At 42.8% G+C, this 13,258-nt stretch overlaps 1 pseudogene; it reads right to left on the bottom strand.

Annotated features, from left to right (window-relative positions):
• Window positions 1-10,664: 10,664 nt before the first annotated feature.
• LOC139777622 (uncharacterized) lies at window positions 10,665-11,553 on the bottom strand (annotated as a pseudogene).
• Between the last annotated feature and the right edge of the window lie 1,705 nt (window positions 11,554-13,258).

The following is a 13,258-nucleotide window of genomic DNA, read 5'->3' as shown; positions in this document are numbered from 1 at the left end:
AAATTTTAAAAAATACCAAAAATGCAAAATCAAAGCAAATATAATTAATTTTATTTTACGTTTTTAAATATAATGTACAATACTTCGATAAGATTTGATCAACAATTATTATTTTTTTATATTACTATTATTACTTTCAATTATTACTTTTTTAATATTACTTATAGATTAATTTTATTTTGCGTTAAAAATAATACAATTTTAAGTTTTATTTAAAAAGTACTTATGGTGAAACTGAGTAACACTGACATGCGGGAATTGTGGATACATATATATATATTTTTCGTAATAATTTTATTTTTTTCTAATCCTAGAGGAAGACAATATTCATGTTTTCCATAATAATGATAATCTTTATTTATAATAAAAAAATTAAAAACGTTTTTCACACACGTATAAAATTAATTCTGACATGTTTGAAAGAAATATTTTTGCAGGAAAAAATTTTAAAATGCGTGAGTGTATCCTGCATATCAATATTATCTCGTTTTACCTATATACTTATCGAAGATCTCAACATTTATCAAAATAAATACGATTTAATGTATTTTGTATTTAAAGAAATATGTAAAAGTTTTATTTAAAAAAAATAATATAAGAAAATTGTAGCTCCAAATAAATATAAATATATAATCTTACAATTTTTGTTATTAATTTCATGTTCTTTTTCAGTGCTTTAATAATATATTTACAAATATAGTATAGAATATCCTATAAATATTTTTTAAAATATTCGTGAATAATCTGTAATTGTTCTAAGAATGTGCATAGAACATTTGAATGTGAATAATTCCGCTTTAAATGTTCTATAAATATTCTCGAATAATCTACAAATGTTTGTGAATATTCCCGAATATATTAAGAAAAATGTCTATATTCCAGGATTGTTTTACAAATATTCACAAATATTCTATAATTGTTCTATAAATGTATACAGAATATGCGATACCCCGTTTTTAATGTTCCTAGAATAATCTATAAATGTTCTATAAATATATTTTGCATATATGAAGTAGAACCCGGGACGTCTTTCTCGAAAGCGTCGCGTCGCGTCGCGTCGTGTGCCCCCGCGTGTGCACCGGATGTGAAGGAGAGTGGACAAAGAGCGACTTTGCGCAGCGGATCTCCCGAGAAGAGGTATCTCACGGATCGTGTCTCGATGCGGCACGTTCGGCTGCCAGGCCTCGCGAACAACGCGACGCTCTAAGTATTTCCTCATCATAAAAAAATTATGGAATATGCAGAAATATTTATAAAACATTTGTAGATTATTCGAGAATATTTACAGAAATTTCTAAGGACGTTCAAAGCGGGACATTACACGTCCTTTGCACATTTATAGATCATTTATAGAAAATTCATGAATATTCTAAAGAATATTTATAGAACATTCATGGAATATTTTATGCTTTATGGGTTATAATTTGCATATTTAAAAATTGTGAGGAAATAATGTTCAAATTTATAATTTGCACACTTAAAAACTATGAGGAAGCAATGTGCAAGTTTCTACTTGCCCACTTATTTTTAGTTTTAAGAATTGGAAAAGGATAATAAGTAAGCTAAACTGAAATTAAAGTTAATCTACATTGGTAGAAATGGACATAAGTGATAATATGGTTCTTTACTAAACGCAGCTGTTTTGTTTCTTATTTCATTTTTCCTGTCTTTCCAATTTATTTATTATTTTTTTAATTTTTTATTATTTTATTTTATTTATTTTCTCCACGTTTGCGATTTTTTCTGTTTTGTTCTTACTATTCCCTTTATTCACATCAAAGACATCATCTTCTTTATTATACACTACAAATACATAAGCGACCAAGAAAAATTATCTAAAAAAATAAGCAAATTTTAAAGAGTTGTAACTTTGTTTAAAGAAATGAATATCCAAATCTAGAAAAAGAGTTTTGAAGCTTGAACTCTCTACTTTTGAAAGTACGTAGCTCTTTTTTACTTTTTTCACTTATGATAATTTTAATGCACAGAAAACGACGAGCTCGACGAAATGGGATATTTTCTTGTCACGTTGTGGGCGTGTCAGTAGGGTGATATTGAGACTTCTATATCGGGTGCTCCGAGGGGGGAGCGGGGCGGGGGGGACTCGAGGGCGAGGGGGTCCTAGGGAAGGGGGGATCAGGGTTTCGGCGTGCGCTCTGAGGGTAGCGGGGGGGGGACTCGAAGGCGAGGGGTCCTAGGGAAGGGGGGGATCAGGATTTCGGCGAGCGCGTCGGGACATGTTCTATAAACAAATGTCATCTCGCGTCGATGTTCGGCCGATAGTATTTATAAACAGATATCATTTTACACTTCAGATGCGAGCGAGCGCCTATAACAGGCGGCTATAATTTATGACCCTCAACTAGCATGACGCCGGTGTCCTTTTCATTTTTCTTTGTAGGAAGAGTTATCAAGCGCGGAGGGGGGGGGGCATTAGGGTATCGACGAACGTCAATGACAGAATTTATAAACGAATATCATCTCGCACTGCAGATGCGAGCATCGATGGTCGACGTAGGTACTCGACCAAAAATTTTAGGCGACTTAACCGTCGCGGTCTCTCCTCTTTATTTTTCTTTTTAGGAAGAGCCGCTTATCGGGGTTTTGCGGTGCCATTCGGATATGGCGTCGCGTGTTGCAAAGGCGAGCGCCGATGACAGGCTGCTAGATTTTATAAACACTAGACAGTATAAGCACAGCAACGCGACTCAATTTCTATGGGAGATATTGTTTCTCTGCAGTGTATGCACACCATGCATTAAAACAGAAGAAGAAACGATACGCGATGCTCTAGTTGGAACGAGAGAAAAAGGCGATAGAAAAAGTATATAAGGAAGAATGAAGCGAGTCAAAATCGCAGTCTATGATTTGAAAGTCTACGCGTCGGTATATCGATTGGAAAAAAGTATAGCATTTATTTTGCATCTTTTTTGTGCCGAGTATTCAATACAGAGGAATATTTCTTACGATAAAGGAGATGACAATAATTTCGGTATGGATATAGACGAGAATCGCGCGTTAACGGGCGACAGTGATTATTTCAGTGATGAAGACGACGACGAATAAAGAAGTCATCGATAAAATAGTGCCGCGTTCGGAAATCATTGCACTAAATTTACGAAACAGTGCGTAATATACTTTTATTATTCAACGGGTGGTGCACTTGCACTATGTCCTTCGTGCATGAGAGCTGTATCGGACCTTGATATCGGGCACATGTACGCTGTCCGAAAACACCTCGTTGATTTACGCCGTACGATGCATGTCAGCGCCTGCTCAAAGTGTCATAAAGCATTGTATATGAGATTTCCATGTAATATATGCCCGATTTGCACGCGAGATGGACAATAATTTCGAGGCAATAATGGATGTAGATTCATCCGACGAAGATCGTCCATTGTCACCGGACAGCGCTTATAACAGCGATGAAGACGATAAGCGTAAAGAAGTTATGAAAAAAATAGTGTCGCGTCCCGAATTTTTAGCGTTGGATGGACGTACGAAGTGTTGCGCGATTTATTTTTATTATATATACGGTTTGGATAAAATGTGTGCTTCGTCTATGATCGCTTCACCAGACACTGGTGAGCACATATATGCGATTCGAAAGCATGTAACCGAACCGTACAACGTAATAAATGGCCGATTATGCACAGATTGTCGCAGTACTCCATTGTATCAAATATTTCCGTGCAACATGTGCCCGATTTGCACGAAGTGATAAAAAAACATTATCGCGAGTGGGACATTATATAATGTGCGCAACATGGAATGGACAAATGATCTTAACGAGTACTCTATAAACTCTTTAGGCTCTAGGGACCATATGTACTATGATCACTATTTAATAAACGATATCACCGATGCTTTGAAGAATGATGAAGATGTGCCAGACGAAAGATTGAGGGATGTGCAACGAATATCACCGGTGCAGTTTCTTCGCGATCGCGAACTCGGTATACGCGGAACCACTGAACGCATCGTTAGACAAAAAGTCGTCATCAAAACCGAGTATCCTTATGACTGGAATTCTAACGTGAGACGAAAAGTGTATCGACGGCTGTGGGACGAGTGCGTTGTCGAGGAAACTCGCTTGGCCAGTTTTAGTCGATATTACGTTAAACCGCACTATTGGGAGTACCACTATTTGGCGATTGCAATTATTCAGAAGATCGAGGATGGTTGTGAAGCAACATACATTCAGATTCATACAGGTATTGGGAAGTACGTTGAATTGTTGGTGATGAACAATTCGGTACGTATGTATATGTACCCTGACCGTATCAATGATCCTAATCATCTATTGATGCTTGAAAGAACTGATGAACGTGACCATGATGATATTAATAATTGGAAAATTAATCACTTTAATGCCCCCTACTTCAGTCCTTATCATTTTATGCATGCGCACTATAACATTCAATGTTACAAACGATATTGTTCAGCGTGTGATTGAGTCACGTGCAAGTACTCCATCGAAGAATGTGACGTGATATAAAAAAATAGTGTGAAAAAGACAGTATTAAAAAAAACATGGAACATCTCGATGAAACGGAACGCGACCTGTTGGAAGGATCCAACCAAATCGCTACCTTAGGCGAATATCTTGCATGGGCACAGCGATGCGAGGAGTTTATCGAGCAGCTCGAAGAAGACTGTCGTGCCAAGCGTCCGCGGCTCTCAATCCGCGAAACAGACAATCCGGGACACAGACAATCTTTAGTGGCAAGAATCGCGCGACTCGAAGGTGCGAAGACTCTATTACAGAGACGGTTCGTACATATCGGTGGTGAGTACGCGGCGGGCACTAGTAGTGACGATAACGCGGAAAGACTCGTCTGGCGAGAGATCGATACCGCGTTCGAAAGCCGTGTATTGACCGGTGCGGTGATAAATATCAATCACATCGAACCGCAAAAATTTCTCAAAGATGCTGAAGTCATCGTGCTCGATCATGTGCAAAACGTCATGCAAAAACACGCAAGTGTAAAGATAAACACTGTGTTCAACGGTGAGTTTGTGACGGGTGACAAACGTGCGAACAAAAGTATCAACACGAGAAACAGTGAACTCTTTCGTTCGTCCGATCGGTCCAATCTGCGCGAGTGGTACAAGCTACACGTTATCGAGCCTACTTTATCGTCCCTCGAAAAGTTTCAGGAACGCGACAGCGGGTGGGCGTTGTCGGGTATACTCAATTTGACAGTGAACGTGAACAAGTACAATCCTTTGCGCGCGGGATGTTACATCGATTTACCGCAAGAAATTAAATCGAAAAGAGCGGTGGTCAACGTGCAATCTACGGACAATGCGTGCTTCGCGTGGTCAGTGGTCGCCGCGCTGTATCCTGTCAAGGACAATAATAATCGGGAATCCTCGTACCCTCATTACACAACAGTATTAAAATTACAAGACATTGAGTTTCCAATAACTTTAAGTCAAATTAAACAGTTCGAACGACTCAACGACGCGCGACGTGTCGATCAACGTATATACTGTCGAGGGAGAGAAGACGCCAACCGTTCTCCCGATACGGCTCACCGACCGGAAGAGAGAATAGCACGTAAATCTGCTATACGTGCAGGACTCGCGAGATGACAACGTGGGACATTTTGCGTGGATAAAAAATCTATCGCGTCTCGTGAGCTCGCAATTGAGCAGGCACCGTGGTCGGAAATACTTTTGCGATCGGTGAGTATACATCCTAATAAGAATTAAAATAATTCTTACGTGAAAAATATATATAAAAATTTTTATTATTTGCAGATGTTTGCACTATTTCTACACGAGCGAGAAATTGGAAGCCCACACCGTCGACTGTCGGGAGATAAACGACTGCGCAATCAAGTTACCGAGTGATAACGACAAGTGGTTGGCCTTTACGAATCACAGCAGGAAAGAGCGACTTCCATATGTCGTATACGCCGACCTGGAATGTACCCTCGAGAAGACGGATGCGGATCCGGCAACGTCCACGTTCAGGCCTCAACATCATCAGGTATTTAGCATAGGGTACTACGTGCGGTGCTCGTACGACGACTCGTTATCCGCGTATCGATTTCGTCGCGATAAGGATTGCGTCGCATGGTTTGCCGAGGAACTAAGACGTTTAGCACACGACTTAAAGACTATCTTGTCCGCTAATGTACCCATGACAGATTTTACGCGAGACGAGTGGGAGATATTTCGGAGCGCGACGCACTGTCACGTGTGCGAAAAAACGTTCGAGCCAGACGACGTGCGAGTACGCGATCATTGTCATTTAACCGGCAATTATCGAGCTCCCGCACATTCCAACTGTAATTTAAATTATAAAGATTCGCATTGCATTCCAGTAGTATTTCATAATTTATCGGGCTACGACGCGCATTTCATTATTACGGAAATAGCTACAGCGTACGAAGGACGTGTAGACTTACTTCCAATCACAAAGGAAAAGTACATCTCATTCACTAAACACGTAAAAGATACCGCCGAAAGATCAGATTCGCGAAGCGATATAAAATTAAGATTCATCGACTCGTACAAATTTCTGAGCACGAGTCTCGCAAAATTGGCATCCTTCCTCGATAAGGATAAACTGCGAATAGTACAACGCGAATTTTGTAAATTATCCACAGAAAATTTTGATTTGTTGACACAAAAAGGTGTATTTCCGTACGAGTACATTGACTGCGTCGAAAAGTTGGAGGACTCGTGTTTACCACCGCGCGACTCGTTTTACAGTTCCTTGACCGGTGACACCGTATCCGAGAGCGATTACGCGCACGCCGTGAACGTCTGGCAGCGGTTCTCCGTTCGAACCTTGGGCGAATACAGCGATTTATATCTCAAAACCGATGTCTTGTTACTGGCCGATATCTTTAAAAATTTTCGCGACAGTTGTATCGCGAGTTATGGACTCGATCCGGCGTATTATTACACTCTACCGGGTTTCACGTGGGACGCTATGTTGAAGCATACGCGTATCAATTTCGAACTGCTCACCGACATTGACATGGTTATGTTTATCGAACGCGGTATACGCGGCGGTTTGAGTCAATGTTCCGGCAGATACGCGCAGGCTAATAACAGGTACATGCAATCTTACGATCCATCGAAACCATCGTCGTACCTGATGTATTTCGATGTAAACAACTTGTACGGCTGGGCGATGTGTCAACCATTGCCCTATGCAGATTTTCGATGGGTCGAAGACGTCTCGAATTTCAAGTTTAGCACGATCGCTTTGGATTCGCCCACGGGTTACATTCTTGAAGTCGATCTAGAGTATCCGGAGAATAAACACGACGCGCACGCCGACCTACCGTTCTGTCCGACGCGCGATAAACCGCCCGGCAAACGGCAGGAAAAACTTCTCGCCACGCTGTACGATATGTCATACACTACCGCAACCTACAGCAATGCACGCGCCACGGTCTTCGCGTCACAAAAATTCATCGCGTATTGCAATTCGCTCAATCTCAACGGCTCCGCAATTACATTGAACTCAATACAAAATTTAGAACACTGGCCAAAAACGATTTTGAGAAAAATTTGTATAAATTGATGAACAACGCGGTATTCGGTAAAACTATGGAGAACGTTCGAAATCACGTTGATGTAAAATTATATTATTAACAAAGTGGAACGGTAGATACGGCGCTGAGGCAATGATCTCGAAACCAAATTTTCACAGCAGGAGCGTTTTTTCGGAAAATCTGATAGCCGTTGAACTGCCAAAACTCGAGGTTAAATTTGACAAACCTATTTACGTCGTCATGTGCATATATCCAAGACATGTTTGTACGAATTTCATCACGAGTACATGTCTCCTCTGTATGGCGACATGTGTCGAATTATGTACACCGATACGGACAGTCTGATATATCACGTAGAGTGCGAAGATGTGTACAAGAACATGAAACGCCATATCGTTAAATTCGACACGAGCGATTACGCGATCGACAACGCGTACGATATACCGCTCGCGAACAAGAAGGTACCGGGCTTGATGAAAGACGAAAACAACGGTGCGATAATGACCGAATTCGTCGGACTTATTACAATTAGAGCAAAGATGTATGCGTTGAGGGTGGACGATAAAATGGACTGTAAAAAAGCGAAAGGTGTCAAAAGCAACGTCGTAGCGCGTACCATCACGTTCGACGACTACACGCGGTGTCTGCGAGACGAAATTGAAATGGCGCGACAGCAGGCTTGCATAAGGTCCGAACGACACGAGGTGTACACCGTGTCCGAAACGAAAATCGCTCTGAGTCCGTACGACGACAAGCGATACATTATACCCGATTCGACCGATACGTTACCGTGGAGACATTATCGAATACCTTCGTAACGTGTGTATAAAATGTAATAGTATAACGTATGTAGTAGTATATGTATGTAATAGTATAACGTATGTAATAGTATAAAGTATGTAATAGTATAACGTATGTAATAATATAACGTATGTAATAGTATAACGTATGTAATAGTATAACGTATGTAATAGTATAACGTATGTAATAGTATAACGTATGTAATAGTATAACGTATGTAATAATATAACGTATGTAATAGTATGACGTATGTAATAGTATAACGTATGTAGTAGTATAACGTATGTAATAGTATAACGTATGTAATAGTCTAACGTATGTAATAGTATAACGTATATAGTAGTATAACGTATGTAGTAGTATATTATGTAACGTATGTCGTATAACGTATGAATGTATGAATGTATGAATGTATGTAGTATAACGTAACGTATTGTGAGTATTATATTGCAGTATTGGAAAGAATATTAATAAATATATTGCACATGTGTGTATTTCACATATTTTATTTGTATTTCATATTTCAAACACTTTACATATGTATTACATATTGCATATTTTTTATGTTAAAAAAATTAAAAAAGTTTGCACGAATTAAATAACATTTTCCTTATGTATCCATGAGTTGTGCGATCCATCGAATCCTAGCCATTTAACGTAAACCTCGTCGCCCCTCCTGCGCAGTACTTTCTCCACGAGATACACGTCCGGATAAGTCGCGCGATGCAACTCGTGTTCGTAGAACCCTCCAGCGATGGATTTTCCACGATAGTCCTCGAGTAGATAGGTTACGGGATTGGTACGCTGCACTTTAACGAATCTTAAACACCTAGGTGGTCCAATTCGGCGTGTAACCCTTTTCGAAAATCGTCTTGTATTTGCTAACGCGTACCAAGTCGCCCGCTTTGAACTTTGCCGGACCCGCGATTTTTATCGCGCTGTATACGGTAGCCAAGAGTTTTTCGGCGATCGCGGGGGTAACGTCGACGAGTCGCATGCCGATGGTTCGATGGTTGCGCGCGTTGTAATCCGATACGAGTCGCGGCAAGGCGTCGACCCATTTGTAATTTCCATTGAGCGTAAACATCTTCCACATGTCGTTCTTGAGCGTGCGATTGAATCGCTCGACGACCGACGCCTTCAATACCGAATATGTGAAATAATGATTGATGCCGTGTTTCTTCACGAGACGTTGCACGTCGGTGTTGTAAAATTCCTTCCCCATATCGGTTTGTAGGTTACTAGGGCACCTCCCGCTGTGTCGAATGATCTCAGCGATAGCGTTAGCTGTTTCGCTTCCGTCTTTACCCTTGGCACGGCCCACGCGTGCTTGCTCAACACATCGATGACGGTAAGTATGTAGTGGTAGCCTCCGTTGAAACGTGAGTACGGACGCATCTCGACGATGTCAGCCTGCCACAGGTCATCGTACCCTCGCACTATGACGTGTCTTCGGGGAAAATTTCTTCTCGCCGGAGCGTGCAGTTCCTCGACGAGTCGTTGCTTCTCGATATTTTTACGTCCGTCGGATTTTAGCGATGTCATGTTTTTGTCGTCCGTTTGCCGTTATTGAGCCGTTTGTTAGCCGTTTATTTCCGTTTTTTAACCGTTCTTAAGCCGTTTATTTCCGTTTTTAACCGTTCCTGAATCGTTCGTTGTCGTTCGTCGTCGTCAGTTAACTGCTTCTTGTCACTCATCGTCGTTGTCGTCGACGTTCTTTAGCCGTTTGTAGCCTTTCCTGTCTCCGCGTAGTTCGCAGCTGTTTCTGAACCGCTCGTAATCGTTTCTGACCCGTTCTTGAACCGTTCGACAACCGTTTGACAACCGTTCTTGAGCCGTTCGACAGCCGTCCGACAACCGTTCTCGAATCGTTCGTTGCTGTTTGTCGCCGTCGTCAATTAACCGTTGCCTCTCTTCACTCGTCGCCTTTCGGTAGTCGTTTCTGCTGAACCGTTTGTCCATTGTTGTTCGTTGTCGCGTCTGATTCAACGATAGTCGAATAACAAAGCTTGTTTATCGTAGTCCGTAACGCTTGCAGATCCTTCTCGAACGCAGTCAGCTTCTCGTTTGATTCTTTTCGTTGATTGCTCAACATTTTAAAGAATTGATCAACGTATAGTTTATTAACCGCGTCACCATCAGCCTCTGGTTGCGCCACGCGACGAATCTTCCGCGACCTTGAGTCAAAGTCCGTAACGGTGCGACACAGAGCGTTATCGCGCACAAAATTTCTCATTAATCCGCTCCATCGATGGTACGGTTCCGCCCCGTTTCTTCCGAGCAATATGCCAAACTTGTTGATCGGCATTTTAATGCTGATTGAATGGTTCGCCGACGCATGGTTTAATTTATAATAAGCCCGGCTTCGCGAAGTTCCTCGATGATCGACATGATCTCGTTGTCGTGAGCATTGTTGCCAGCGTGGCGCGAAGCGTCGAGCAATCGGAGACGATCCACCAATTCGTTGGGGTCGTCCCAGTGCACGTAGTCAATCTTATTGTCGGTTAGCGTCATCGCGCGAGGCATGGATAATTCCTTTCCAGATTTTTTTCTTTCTGGATTCGATAGATATCAACGGTGCGATTACATATCTATACTTGTATCCCCTGTTGCCCAGTAATGGAGCATGCGCATTGTGATTGCGTTTATGAGCACTCGTCTCCAACAGGATGCTCTTGTACGTTTGCTTATCGTCCTCCGTGTAGATGTCGTCATTGGGATGACTATTGAAGATCAACTCGTAAAGACCAGGTGTGCCGATATATCGTACGCCGCCGATAATTATGTTATCCGCCTTGTCCACATCAAAACGTTTGTTGCCGAGCATCATTCCATCGTTGTCGAAATAAACGCCGTACACGTAGTCTATAACTTTCTGATTGTCGCTCAAAGCAGCTCCGATATACTTTTGGCCCAACGGACCCAAGTGATCTCGCTTTGATTCTTCAAATATTTCTCGACCCTGCGCTGTCTGCAACTGCTTTCGAACGGACGTCTCGAGATTACTTGTGTTCATGCTTTCGAAAACATCATCATCATCATCATCATCATCGCTCGCGAGTGATTCGAGACATGTACGTTGTACGGTTCGCGTCGCCGCGGACGGTGTAGAGGTTATCAGTGCAGGTACATCCAGTGGAGCAACTTTCGATCGTTTCGATTTAAGAAATTTAAGCGGCGTCGATCCGAAGCGATCCGACCAGGAGCTATCTCGTCTGCTATTTCTCAACATCGCATCCTCCTCCTCCTCCTCCTCCTCCTTTTCGCGCTGTTAAACGGGTAACGTTTCCATCCCCGCGTCAGCAACGCTTTCCGGCTCCTCCTTCTTCACCACGATCGAGTTGTCGACAATCTTTTGCAGCGGTCCGATGAGGGGCTTAAAGTGCGTGTCCAACTCAATGTCCTTCTCGATCTTACCGGTCTTCAAAGCGCGAAGTTTCTTGCGAATCGAATCACTCGTTTTCGCAATCTCTTTCACAATCTTCTCGCGTTCGCGAATATTCTCGCTCCCGTTGATCGCGGCCATCGCGGAAAAAAGCAGAGTGTCGATGTCTCTATAACGCTAACGTTTCACCCCCGACGAGGTATCGGCAACGACTGATCGCTTTTGCGGTATCGCGAACGTTAAATCCTTTTCTGTATCGGCCGTTCGAAAGCGCGCTGTCCTTGTCTATCACTACGAATCCGTACTTTTGTTGCCAACAATCGTGGCACAACGAGCAAAATTCGTCGTACTGCATGTCGGTATTTACGTGATCGTTGTACACGTGTTTCAAATTGGTACCATCCTGTTTGAACAGGCTCAGCAGGTTCGCGTTGTCGCGTATCAGATGTTTAGGTATTCTCGCGTACGTCTGACAGAGATAGAAGGAGTCAACGCTCGAGTGCCTGCTTATTGAGAAATACTCTCACCGCGTCTTGCTTATCGCACGCCACGTCATCGAAGACGAAGATCGAGTTTGGACGCGCGTCGCTCGGTGGAACGACGTCACTGTTATTGGAGAACGTAAAGTAGCCGATTTCGTCGATCGATGTCAACAAATTCTCCAAATATCGATATTTCAGCTGTTGCAACGATTTCGAGTATACGTACACGTTTTCGAAACGTACGCCGTGCGGACTTTCCAACAAGTTTATCAAAACGTTGGTTTTACCGCAATTCGAGGACCCGCAAATGATCGCGCGTATAGTAGTCGGTAACATCGTACCGTGCCTGCGTTTCTCCTCGTTGCCCCCCATCGACCGTAATCTGTCGTCGCAATTGGTCACGCGAATCGCCAACGGTTGTCGCACGAATCTCATTTTTTCCACACTGCCGACTCTCTGGCTGACTCGAACGCCTATTTATAGGCGAGCGGAACCGCGAATCGGTCAGTAGCAAAGATGTACGTCCTACTGTCGAGACCTTCCGATATTTGCGACTTGAGCGCCGAACAGCTGCAATTTGTGCCGAAAGCCGTTCTGTTGCAAATGTGCGGCAATCACGTCCACTGCGTGTGGGACAAGCTTCCGGAACATATAAAGGCGGATTTGGAGGTTCAGACCTATCGTCGCTGTTACGAACATTACAATCAACCGTGGCAGCGAACGCACATCGACGGTCCCGCACCATTGATAAAGAATTGCGGCGAATGTCAACGAAAAATATTGGTAGAGGCCTGTTAAATCGCGCGATAAACGCACTTCCGATCGAATTGCATATTCCCGGCTATCAATTTTGTGGCCCAGGCACTCATTTAGAAGAACGATTGGCGAGAGGCGATCAAGGTATTATTCCATTAGACGCGGCGTGTCGCGAGCACGACATAGCTTATTCGCGTAGCAACGATCTCGCCGAGAGACACGCGGCGGACGAGATACTCGCTGCGGAAGCGCGAAAACGCATTACCGCGAAAGATTCGACTCTCGGAGAGAGAGCTGCCGCTACAGGCGTCTGG

This window comes from Temnothorax nylanderi, unplaced genomic scaffold (genome assembly GCF_030848795.1).
Source record: "Temnothorax nylanderi isolate EJ_2023f unplaced genomic scaffold, tnyl_v1.0 TNYL_tig0155_pilon, whole genome shotgun sequence".
NCBI lineage: Eukaryota > Metazoa > Arthropoda > Insecta > Hymenoptera > Formicidae > Temnothorax > Temnothorax nylanderi.
This window is presented reverse-complemented; position numbering and strand designations above follow the sequence as displayed.